The sequence below is a fragment of the Poecilia reticulata genome, chromosome 3 (assembly GCF_904066995.2).
Source record: "Poecilia reticulata chromosome 3, P_reticulata-male-v2, whole genome shotgun sequence".
Classification (NCBI taxonomy): domain Eukaryota; kingdom Metazoa; phylum Chordata; class Actinopteri; order Cyprinodontiformes; family Poeciliidae; genus Poecilia; species Poecilia reticulata.
In genome coordinates, this window is record NC_088832.1 from 6,322,189 (window position 1) to 6,334,876 (window position 12,688).

At 37.0% G+C, this 12,688-nt stretch overlaps 1 protein-coding gene across 1 annotated transcript in view; it reads left to right on the plus strand.

Moving 5' to 3' along the window:
• Window positions 1-12,688, plus strand: part of itfg1 (integrin alpha FG-GAP repeat containing 1) — a 181,352-nt gene that overhangs the window by 58,531 nt on the left and 110,133 nt on the right. The window lies entirely within an intron of this gene.

A 12,688-nucleotide genomic window follows, 5' to 3' on the forward strand; every position in this document is an offset into this window, starting at 1 on the left:
AAATTATTTAATGTATATTCTGTGAAATAAATAAATGTCCCCATTAAACAAGAAAAGGTAAAACTTTTGGTTAGAGCTGAGTTCCAATGATATATGAAAAATTATACAAATAGGTAAACAAAAATAAGTGTCACAAAATAAAATGCCACTATGAAATGAATAAACAATGGAAGAAATTCATAAATAAACATCTAAATAAATAGCTAAAGTTTTTATTTAGGAAATAAGCTCTCAGTTGAAAAATATATTTGTTCTTATTTCACAGGGGCCATTATTTATTTGGCATATTTATTACTCATTTATGAATAATAGTATTTATTTAATTTCACATGTAAAGACTCTTTATGCTCTACAACAATGAGTTTATTAGTATAAGCACTGAATTTGTATTTACAGCAAGTGTGATAATCTGGAATATGCTCCTTGTTGGTTAAAGAAAACGTCACAGCATGTAGGAGAGATCTACAATATGATCTATAAGCATATTTGTAAATGTAATGTTCAATACTAGTTTATATTTACTGTACTCCTGGTAAAAGTCCTTCATATCGTCACTTTCCTAAAATAATGGCCATCTTTTTTTTGCTAAAAGTTTTTTTTTTTTGTGCCTAAATTGTCTTGGCAAAAACAGTTTAATTTTATTGTCAAAATCACTTTTGGCAGGAAACATTTTTTTTATTTTAGGAAGGAGATGATATTTTAATTTGAATTTAGTAGCAGATGTTGGTTCGGTTAGCTTTTATTCTCATTCATTGTTTTCTGTGTTTAGCAGAGAACAAAACTAATATGGTTACACGGTTTTTTTATGAGTGAATAGAACAACTTGTTGAAAATTATGAACTGTTGTTCTAGACGGTTTCTGTGCTGCAGAGAAATTTGTAGCTTGTCTCCAGCTTTAGCTAGTTTAGCAAAAGAGCCAATGCTAATGTGTTTAGCAAGTGTTTGGCAAGCTGAGACCTTTAACTCTGAGGCAACAAATCTTAGCAGTGATTTCAAGGAACAGGTTAATATAGAATTATTTTTTTTTTTACCCCAAACTCATTCTTAATATGCATTTCTTTTTAACCTGGAGACAAATCAGATGTTTGAAATAATCAAAATCTTTTGCTGGAATTTGGGATGTAGGAGCATTCTTAAAAAATCTAAATTGCTAGCAAATTGTTTTATAAAAGTATGAAAAAAAAACCCATATTAAGTAATACGGTCTTCCCAACCAGAAGAAGCTTGCATGTGTTCTTTGATTGAAGACTGATAAAAAAACAAGTTTCAGATTGTCACACAATTCTTTTTCTTTTCACTTATGTCATGCATGACTTAATTAAATCACACATTTCATGCCATAACTGAACTATGGAGTTTGATTCAGGTCTCATTTTGTAATAAATCACAGGAATGATAATCACTTTACACTCCATAGCTGCAGAACTTTACCAGAATCTAAAAATTGGTTGCAAACATCCTGGTGTCGGGCTAACAAGGGCACCTTCCACCCCCCAGCAGGCCGTCGCTGTTTTGGCAGCATGTTGAGGATGAATTAGTCGACTCATACGATGAGCAATATTAGTCCAAAATCTTGGTAAAAAAACAGAAACTGCATAATGAGCGATATTTTTTATTTTCCTCTACACTTCTTAATGCACATTGATCTGACTACATTAATTTGCTAAGCTGAGTCTGGAACCAGTTCCAGACTGAGGCTGGTCCCCTGTCAGTGTGAGGCAGACAGCATCTTTCCAACCCTTCAGGTTAGTTGGTGTGTCAAAAAGGTGACCCTGACAGCAGGCAGCAGTAACACCAACCCACCCCCGACCCGTCCATCCATCTGACAGAAAGACGTGTGGATTCAGTCCATCACTGGCTCAGGTACTTCCTGAGAATCAGTGAGCCCATTTACACTGAAGCTAATGACTGAACTCATGCATGTAAATGGACACCAACAACCACATGTCTCCAACACTCATACTGTAGATGTGCTTCACTGATATATGCTATATAATAACCAAATCACTAAAGTAATCAAAGTTGTACTGTTGTCCAAACATCGTTATGATCTCTGACGTTAAATTTGTGGGGTTTATTTTGTTGCTTTTTTAATAGAGTGGAACCTCAAGTTCAGTTTAATTTGTTGCGTGACCAAACTTGTAAACCAGTCTGCTTGTATTTCAAATGATTTTTCTCCATTTAAAATAACAAAAATAATTTTAATCAGTCCTAGCTAAGCTTTCTATAAAAGAGGCTAAAGTTTCTGGTTCCAATGTGACAAAAGTAGGAATACTTGAATCTGTCAGTAGTGACATCTCCATTACAAATGTTCTCAAAACCTTTTTAGTACTCTGCTAATGTTGAATAAACACAATTTCGCAATTGCTGTTTCCATTAAATAAGAAATACAATTAAAATCTCATGTGAATGTGTGTTCATGTGACAAGACATTAAAAAACGTAATGTGCCATAATTCTTCAACTACTTTCTGTCGTTTTATTAGAATTAATTGCACCCAACTATTTTCAGCGGCATACTTTAAGGCATTGCAGAAAAATGTTTAGCCTTGAGTTACAACTTGGCACAGTCAGAGGATCTGTTGCTATGGCGAATACTCAGGCCATGCAGCAGTGATTATGTGGGTGAATGTCAAAGTATCATCATCAGAGTGAATTCCAGAAACCGAGGTTTTCCAGCACAATGTTGCATTTTAATGAAATCTCCTGTTATTGGTTTCACCTCCTGGTTTCTTTGGCGCTGCGCATGATTGCTGCACACAAAGACACATAATCAATACCTAATTTACACACTTACACACTCGCGCCAAAACTGAACCAACTTCCAGTGTGCCAATGGCTACGTAACTGCATGCCTTTTCCACTCTCCCCTCCATTCTGTCACTTGCTGTTTTTTTTAGTGAGTGTTAATGTAATGAGCTTCAGTCATTATACTGCTGGGTATACAAAAGCCATTTGTTTCAGATGTTTTCCCTTATTTATTTTATTCATTTAGCCACAGACGGCTTAGTCTGATAGTGTTACAACACCTCCCTACATCACCCCATAAATCCCATCCACCCCATCTCCCACCTACACCACAGGCCACCCACATTTTAATTTCTTGGCCTAATGAAGCGGCAGCTCTCTCCGTCAAAGTGAATCAATGGGAGTCTGCGAGTACGCTGTCGCTTTTTTTTCACTTTAGTCATCAGCAAAGTCGGGGAGGCTATCTTTTATTTATTTATTTATGTTTTCCACATTAATAGCCTTTTTTTTATTTCTTGGGTTTTCACGTGTTCCCACATGCGTGCTGCACGGTTCAGTGTGTGATGGGCGCATGTTAGCGCACACAGATTCACACGGTAACTCATTAGTGCGCCGAGTTTTTCTGCTGGTAGATAAAAAGTCATTTATATGCAGAATCCTTCTCCCCGCCGCCATTAAAGGTATCAGATTACCTCACGAGCGTAAATCCCATCATCGTCTTCATCTCCATTAACTAGGTCATTTTGATCTCTCCGCTAACGCGTTCGCGCACTCCTTCTCACCCACTCGCAGCACACACACACACACGTACTTACAAGCAATTTCAAGCTAATATTGTTGACATTTGATCCAGCAAATGTCTGAGTTATTTAGACGCACAAACTAAGTTTGAATTAGAGATTCTTAAGCAACTGATTATCCTAAAAAGACATTCACTTGACATTCTACAGATACTTTGCTTTGGTTGTTGATTAAATGCCAGAAACTCCTGCATAATTTGTTTCAAATGTTCCGCTCCCAAGCCGGCTATTTTGGCTCACCTTAGAGACTTTTGAGTTGTATGTGCAAGACCCGATATGATTTGCTTTAAATTCACAACACAGATCTGCAAGCTAATAAAAACAAAACTCAGGGGAAACGTTGTCGTTCTGTCCTGGGCGAAAATCTCCTAAATTACTTCCTGCCTTCTGTTCAATTGCAAAGACCGTATCTTATGACTCTCTACTTGCGCTGTTGTCTCATTATGCCAATGGCCTTTTCATCGTCTGCCTTTGTTCTGCCAGAAGGTCTCACAAATTATGATAAGAAATCAGTGTCAGTAGGTAATCTTCAAGTGTCTCAGTTTATTTATACATATATATAAATATACATATATGAGAAATCTGCTCATGCTGAGTTCTGATTTTAATTATGACCACCAACAGGTAATGTGCGTACAACAGATTACCCCCCACCTCTCGCCACAGCATCTCCTCCTCCCCCCTGCATGGATAAGCGGATGTCAGTGTTATGGTAAGCAGGAAATATTAGACGGCAAGTGAACATGTCCTGAAATGTGATGTGCAAGTTGCAGGATACAGGGACAAGCATTTGAGTGAGTTTGACAAGACCCAAACTGTGATGCCTAGACACCTGGATCGGAGTAGCTCCAAAACTGCAGCCCTTGTGGGTTTGTGTTCCGGTTAGGTAGTAAGAAGTATCAATCAAAAGTGGTCCAAGGACGGAGGAATGGAGAACTGGTGACAGTCACTGGTGATGATCATTGATGGATCATTGATGCACGTAGGGAGTGTAGGCTGGACCGTGTGGTTCGTTTCAACAAGCTGCCAAGGCTCATATTTCAGAAGGAGTTACCGCTGTTTCTGCTTGAAAGGTGATATAATACATAATCTATCTCAGACCTTATTCCACTCGGACATCTCTGGGATGTACTGGATAGGTAACTCCAGTTCATGAAAACGCCACCTCACAACTTACAGGACACTATGAGAGTCTAGTAGAGTCTGTATCTCCATGGATGACACAGTTAAGATTGGTTGACCCACACTGATGAAATCAGTATTCATTGTTGTGTGACAAAAATCATGTCATTCTATTTTCTGCCTCATGTGGTCCGTCCCTTCTTGTCACAACCCTCCTGGTGAACTTGTCACTCTATACATGCAAACCTGTTGTGTGATTGGTCTGAATCGCATGGGTGTGTCTATTTATGGGGAAAACAACGTTACTCAACTCCCATGAGATGCTGTTTTGACTGTGCTATGGCATGGCGCATTGTCAGGTAGCACTGACCATCAGAACAGCGGATTTTCTGAAAACAGATTTTTGAGGACCAATTGTTCGAGGGCGTGAGAAAGTACATACTGAAATATTAAACTCTGTCTGCTCAGTTTTGATCCGGTGCAACGGCCAAAGGTTTCACCGAGGCCTTCCGTTCTCTTTTTGTTTGTTTTCTTGATTCTGTGAAAAACAAAAATGGGATTTTCCAGCCTGCCAATTATTATTTCCTCCTCCTCTGAACTTGTGAACTCGTAATAGTTGTTCTTCTGCACCATGATCGCAGTGTTTACTGATGTAAACCAAACATGACCAAACACCTTGGTGTGTTTTGTGGACCGTGAAGGATCTGTGTGGAAACGGCAGTTCAACATTGGTCCAACCATGGTGGTCATAATTTTATGCCTAATTAGTATTTATGAACATGTGTCTATAAAGTTTTGATCTTAATCATCTTTAATTTGTGATCTTTCGTCCTTTTCATTCTTAGTTTTATCAATTTTCTCCATATACCTTGCTGTCCTTCCAAGCGTTACAGCAAAGGTCATGGATATTTACCCAGAGAGCAAAATGCCATCTCTAATTTAATCAATCGACAGCTTTAATGCTTTAGTACCTTCAAATGAAGCCCCCTCACCCTGATACATGTTAAACGCTCAGTTGGTGTGTGCGTGTGTGGGGGTGTGTGTACATTTTCTGCAGTATTGACTAGATCTGGTTGATATTCTCTGGGCTTTTCCTCTCTCCTCTTCTAATCAGTGTTGAGGGAAAAAAAAGAAACAGACAGTACACTGATTGCCTCAGGGCCTACATCAGCACAGTGGTCTGCTGATAAGGCCTGGCCGGCAAAGGCCTCATGTTCCCCTGAGAGGGAATGTCATAGCACAAGTGAGAGCAGACCAAAGGACTCCAAGGTAAAGCAATTGCCTGTGATGTATTTTTTGCCTTTAGGACTTTTTTGAAAAGAAAAAAAAGAAAAATTGAACAAGATAGGTCCTGATAAAATTTTAGACATCTGGACATATTAAAATCAAGTTTTAAAATTAAGTACAGTTGCACATAGATAACAAAGCTTTTCATTGAGTGAAGTGCAGGGTCTGTAATTCCTCACAATTAGTCACATTTTAATCAAATACAATATTTTCTATCTGAAAAGCCTTTTTGCTGCTAAGTTATTGGCAGCACTAATTAGACATACGAACTCATCAGCAAATATATTTTTTGTGTCTATTTAGGTTATTCAACCATCAGATTAATGTAAAGTGCTATTCAGCTGTCAAGTGTTCTCAGAAATCCCTGATCATTCATGGAAGTTCTTCAAAAAAAAAAATCCTTCTTTACAAATGTGGACTGAGAAAACAGACATTGAGGACGTTCTGCTGCTGCTACATGTTCAACATTAAGATGCTGTTTTAGGCTTGTTGTTTTCAGATGGTGCTTCTGAATCAGATTTATAGCCATACCAGAAACACACCGAAAAAAAAGGAAAATGGCATTAATTATATTAATGGCATTTTATATAAAATTTTTAGCATGTTAAAATGTATGTACCGTACTTAATTAATGTGAACGTGTTCATGTACTGGCCCGTATGAACATGATTTTTGTACTTTTTATTATAAGAAGGATTATTGTTCTGTTTTATAGCAAAGGTAAGACGTCTCAAGTACTTAAAACTGATTTACCTGTAGATGACATTTAATGTAACTTTTACATAAATTGCTAAGAATCTCTTTAGAGCTGTGCCTGTTCAAATGAATTTCTTCCGCTTCCTAAAGCTGATGCTCTGAAGCAAAGGAAGGTGGAACAATTTTCCTCCACAACAGTCTTAAAGACTGATTAAGTTGCACCAAAAACTGATATTAATTTACCCATAGCAGCAGGAATGCTTTCCTAAATCTAACAGATTTCAGTGAGTTTCTTAGCTTTCTATGCATTTCCATGTCCTTTTTTCACATGCCCTATAGTTATTTCCTGTCATTAAAATATCTTAAATTCATTTGTGAACTAATTTATCTTTGACCTCTCTGTGTGTCGATTATGTCAGCTGTTACTTTAAGGTATTTCTGCTAAAAGTAGCTCTAAAAGGTCATAAGGTTTTTCTAATTTTAACATACTTTTCTTAATTAGCTCAGTTTTCTGTGAACATGATGTTTTCATGATGTGTGTTGTTGTGTATCTGTTCTCTTATTTTAGTCTTGCTAGGAATCAGATCCTTTATCATTTTCTTATGTATTCAGTCTTTAAATCATAGGTTTTTTTTCTTCTTGACCTTCTTGTATGTTAACATTTATACTCAATGTTAGAGAAAATTACTCCCATTTCCTCAGTGGACAGATAATCCAAATAATTCTAATTTGGATTATGAAGGTAATGTGTCACTAGCAGCTGAGCTTCCAGTTAAGACTACAACTGGAACTGAGCCATATATTTATTGGAAACTTTATGCGCATCCGTCTTTTTTCACTCGTTTCTTTCCTCGTCCGTCTTCTCGTAACTGCTTTGAAACAGCCGGCCTGAAATGTGACATAAAAATAACTGGCATCTTCTCGTTTTCAGTGCCAGTTTTAATTGATTTACCTTCGGAAATGTATGATTATGCGTGGGAGAAACCGTAATAATATGTCCATCCGGAATGAGCATTGCGTCTTCTGCCAACAAATAGACTGGCAGCATCCTCAAAGCTCTCCCACTCGCTCTTTTCTTCTCTCTGCCAGCATCTGCAGCACGGTCAGCTCAAGCACTTCTTATCTGCTATGGCAGTAATTATTGCTGAGCATCATGTCCATCTGGCATACAGGCAGCTCCTTAAACCACATTGCAACATTACTCAGTGGTCACTTAATGAGAGCCAGACAGAGCAGCATTTCATTAGAGTTCAATCTAGAAAAAATATCCAGCTTGGAAGTGACTTGTTCATTCCTCTTTAGCTCAATTACACCTCCAATCATGGCTCTCAGGTAATTGTCTTTGAGGGCTTATAAATGCGCTATTACAATGATTTTGAGCAAAACAGGGGCTTTGTTTATGAGGTTGTAACTTTAATGAAAAGAGTAATGACTCAGCAGTGAATCTAAGATGTTTTGTGGCGGTGCAGCAGTACGCACCAGTCACACTTTGCCGAGTACCTTGGTTTTGGTTTGGAGATTTCAGTTTGGTACAACCAGAAAAAAATCTAGAAATACTTAATACTGGGTTTAGAAAGAAATTAACTTGAAAAACAAAGGAATAAAACAAAGCTAACATTTATTCCAGATATTTGATTGACATTGATGATTTTGACGATAGCCCTCAACAAAATGTAATGTTTGTCTCTTGTTTCTCAATTGGTAACAACATCATATTTTTATGACTTTTTTGTGTTTTTATGATGCAAAGCACTTTGAACTGCCTTGTTGCTGAAATGTGATAAATAAACTTGATTGATTGATTTCTATTAACTTTACCTGTTTCAACTCCATTAGGAAAATAATTGTCTATTTCCAAAGTAAGAGAGAATTAAAAAGAGAGAGTGAATGTGAATACACCTTGATCCTGTTTTTGGATGCACCGATATGAAAATCTGGGCCGAAACCTATATTGGATATTACCGTATTTTCCGCACTATAAGGCGCACTGGATTACAAACCGCACCTTCAAAGAATGGCCTATTTTAAAACTTTTTTCATATATAAGGCGCACCCCATTATAAGGCACATAGAATAGACGCTACAGTTAGGGTTGCCACCCGTCCCTTATTGAACCGATATGGGACGTGATTTGTTCCGTATTCTACAAATGTGGATGTGTAATAATAAAGAAGCGGTCCCCCAGTACTTTATATAGTAGGCTGTCCCAGTCATTGTTTCACTCAAGGTGTTGGTGTTGCGATATTGTGCCCAACTGCGTTCTGGGTAACACAGACCAACCGACACACTGCCGCCGCAGTCTCTGTCTCTCTTCCCCCCCCTTCTTTAAATGTATAGGGGCTGGTCCCTTGGTAACCCTAGTCGGAGCACCCCGGATGAATATCTAAAGCCACTTTGTTGAAATAAAGAATGTAACAAAAACAGTCCGACTCCAGTCAGCGAAGAGAGCCTTCCTGGGCCGGGGCGTGGCTGGACGATGGTCACCCTTCTCCCTTCGCGCACAGCATGTTCGTGGAGAACATGGTGCTAAATGACCTGCAGACGACCTGATTATCAGGTCGGTAGGTAGATAGGTCAGTCAGACTTTATTAACAAACCAGCGTTCTGACAACTATCCCAGCATGCACCGCACGCTTCTTCTTCTACGGGCGAAAATGAAGTCGGCGGCTGCTTACCGTAGTTGCTAGACCTGTTATGGCTCAATATTGGTCCATATATAAGGCGCACCGGATTATAAGGCGCACTGTCGACTTTTCAGGAAATTGAAGGTTTTTGGGTGCGCCTTATAATGCGGAAAATACGGTAATATTGCCGTTAAGGCCGATAACTAGGTCTGTCATTATAAGTAATAAAACAATTAATCGCATGAAAAATCAAAACAAACTCAGTAATTTCTATTTGCCATGATTTATTGTTTTTCTCTCTCTTCCTACCAAAAGACATGACAAAAGTCTTCAGTCTGGTGATTTGGTCTCAAGTAGCAATTTTGTTGATGGACAGTTTTATTTACAGAGACTTCGTAATTCAGCTTATTTGTTTTTGTTGTTTTGTTGATTTATTTTGGATATATAAAATATCTTCCAGTTCCAGTGTTGGATACTCACTAGAATATAAAGTTTATAGATATTTGAGAAAATGTTCTTACTTTACTATGCCATTACCAATATTACTGGAAAGTTGTCTCAAAACAACATTATAATTTGTCGCAACAACTTCTGGGACAAATTATTGTCCAGGAAATTGTATTGTGACAGGCCTAACAATAAAAGCTTTGGAAAAAATTACCACATCATCGACTTCACTGCTTCAGTTTAACTTCCCACAATCCAGTGCTGCATCACTCTGATGTAAAACCCTTTGAGTGGCCACCATGCCTGGAACGACTTTATATAAATTCAGTCCATTTTTGGTTCAATGTACATATTTACCATTGAACAAAAGGAAAAGACGGTGTGAAGATGCTGGCTGAAGTTGATAAGAGTGTTGTCATAAAGTGAAACAAGCGCCGTAGTGATATGAGCTGGAACTCAAATCAGTCAGGAAGATGGCATTACTCCAAGAGCAACATAAAAAGACAGATCACAGCTTTCACACTGAGAGATAAAGACTGTCTGTGATTTCTGTAAACATGTCATGATTTCTGATGAAACTGTAACTGAACTGTTTGGTTATTATAGGTCTGTCAGGAGCAACGAACCAAAATTACACTTGTAACAACACACTTAACCCAAGTCATTCAGTTCTACGTAATACTGAGGAAATGTATGTACATTCTGAATTTAAGGGAAGTTACAATACATTACGGAAAAAAGGGGAAAAAAAGCCTTATTATTGTGGCATTTAGCAAAGAGTAAATCATTTTGGTAATCCTGGGTAATTCTCTTCTATTGAGACCCTTCATGTCATATTAACCTGTGGTAATAAAATATTTCATAATTACTTGTATATTCACAAATGGCTCTGCTACATCTACTATCACATGATAGTATCACTACAAGCTTGGAAAATAACACACTTCATATTTAAAAGCAGTAGCTGAGTTATAATATAATATGATATACAATATAATATCTGGGTTTTACAATAGTTTGGTGTTTTATTTTTCATTGTGATTTTTGATATCTCATTCAGTTAGTTTTAATTAGTTTTCAGTGTGTTTGATAGTTTTTATTAGTTGTAACTTAAATATAGTTTAGTTTTAGTTTAGTTTTTGTAGTTCTAGTAGTAGTTTTAGTTTTTTATACTTTGATACATTTTTAGGTGCAGAATTCAAAACGGTCAGAGCATTGTGATTTCATCGAGTTGGTAATGAATACTCAACAGAAGATAACATTTTCAAAAAATCTATTCAGTGACTGTTTAACAACCAACCGACTGGCGTTTTCTCCCAACTTTTGCTGTCGCTATTTTTGCAGACTAGCGTTAGCGCCACCAGGAGGAAGTTGGAGTACTGTTACCGACAGTTGACGTAAACGGCTGGTGTGAGGGGAAAGAAATGTATTTCACATAAGTTCAAAAGACTAATAAATAGATTTATAAACCCAAAAATAAAGGATATTATAATTTCAGCACATTTTAGTTAATTTTACAAATAAACATTATAGTTCCAGTTAGTTACAGTTTTTCCCCATTAATTACCGTTTAGGTTTATTTCAGTAAACGAAAATGTTTTCCCAGGTTCAGTTTTGTTATTTTGCTAGTGTTGTTTAACTGTAGCAATTTTGGTTATAACGTCCTGCATTGTATCATAACCAGTCACCTTAGTATTGGTGTTATTTTTTGAAAGTGTCTTTATGTTTTCATTTTCAGTCGTGGCTCTCCTGGGTGAAAGTTGTGATCACTGTGATACATCCTGTCACCTTAATGCGCCTACTTGTGAATGTTTACTGTTATGATGTGTATATTTACCATTACACACCAACTAAAAGCATAATTTGTCACGTTGAAAAACTATGCAAAAGAAAAATGTAATTTTCAGGGAACTGTCCTAATAAATTATGGAACAAAAATCTGACAAATAAAAATGTAAAAAATATTTTAAATGATAGCTCAATTTCCATGATTATTTTTATTAGAAGTTTTAATTAAATCATCATATTTTTAAGGCTTTATTTCAGTGTGAATATTAATGATTACGTCCCCCAGCTTGTGCCATTTGAAAAGGCTGATGACTCAGCGATGAGAATCTGCTGACGTTTGGATCAGCATTACTTCCATCTGTTACCTAGCTGCCCTATAAACGGGCCAAAACTGGCTAATTCTCCACCTGTAGCTGCGTCTTTGCAGTTTACACAGCTGTAATTATGAGCCCTGCAGAGGTGACATCATTCTCTGTGCTGAGTTTTTTTTTTATTATTTCTTTCCCTTGATGGTGTCTTATTAAGAGCTGTTAGTGGCAGTTCTGGTGAGCGTCTCTGGTGACTCTCTCCTGCACCTGCTTTCCCTGTTTAGCACTCATGAATAGTTAAAATTTTCAGCTTCTTGCGTCTGTGTCTCTATGGGATCGCCGCATACAAACAATATGCAGTGATGGAAATGCATTTTTACTAGAGAAGAGCAAATAATACTCTTGTTTTGTACAGAATAGATTTTTGGGGGTTTGAGAGAAGGACAAGATTCGTTGTGGTATTTCTTATAAGAGATCATAACATCCATTATTTTTGTGTGTCTTGTTCTGTTGTTTTGTATTTTGTTTAATATTTTCAGTTATTAAACAAACCAATCTTTTTTTTTTTCTTCAAAGTAATGCAGTTATTTTTCTACAGTTTCTCAATTAGAAATACTTTACAAATTGTTTATTGACATGCTATATGCACTATACTTTTTGTGCAAATAATTTGAATTTTTTTTAAAAAAACACGCTGTGTTGGTAAAAACATTGTTAAAGGGCTAATAGAGGAGCCATGTTCTGATGACTTCCTGAACTCAGAGTTTCAGAAAGATCAGGAGTTTCTTAAAGAGACAGAGACCCAGTTTCAATTAGCAGCAATGTAATGATTTTGCATTAACAACTGAAGGTAATATAGTTACTTGCTT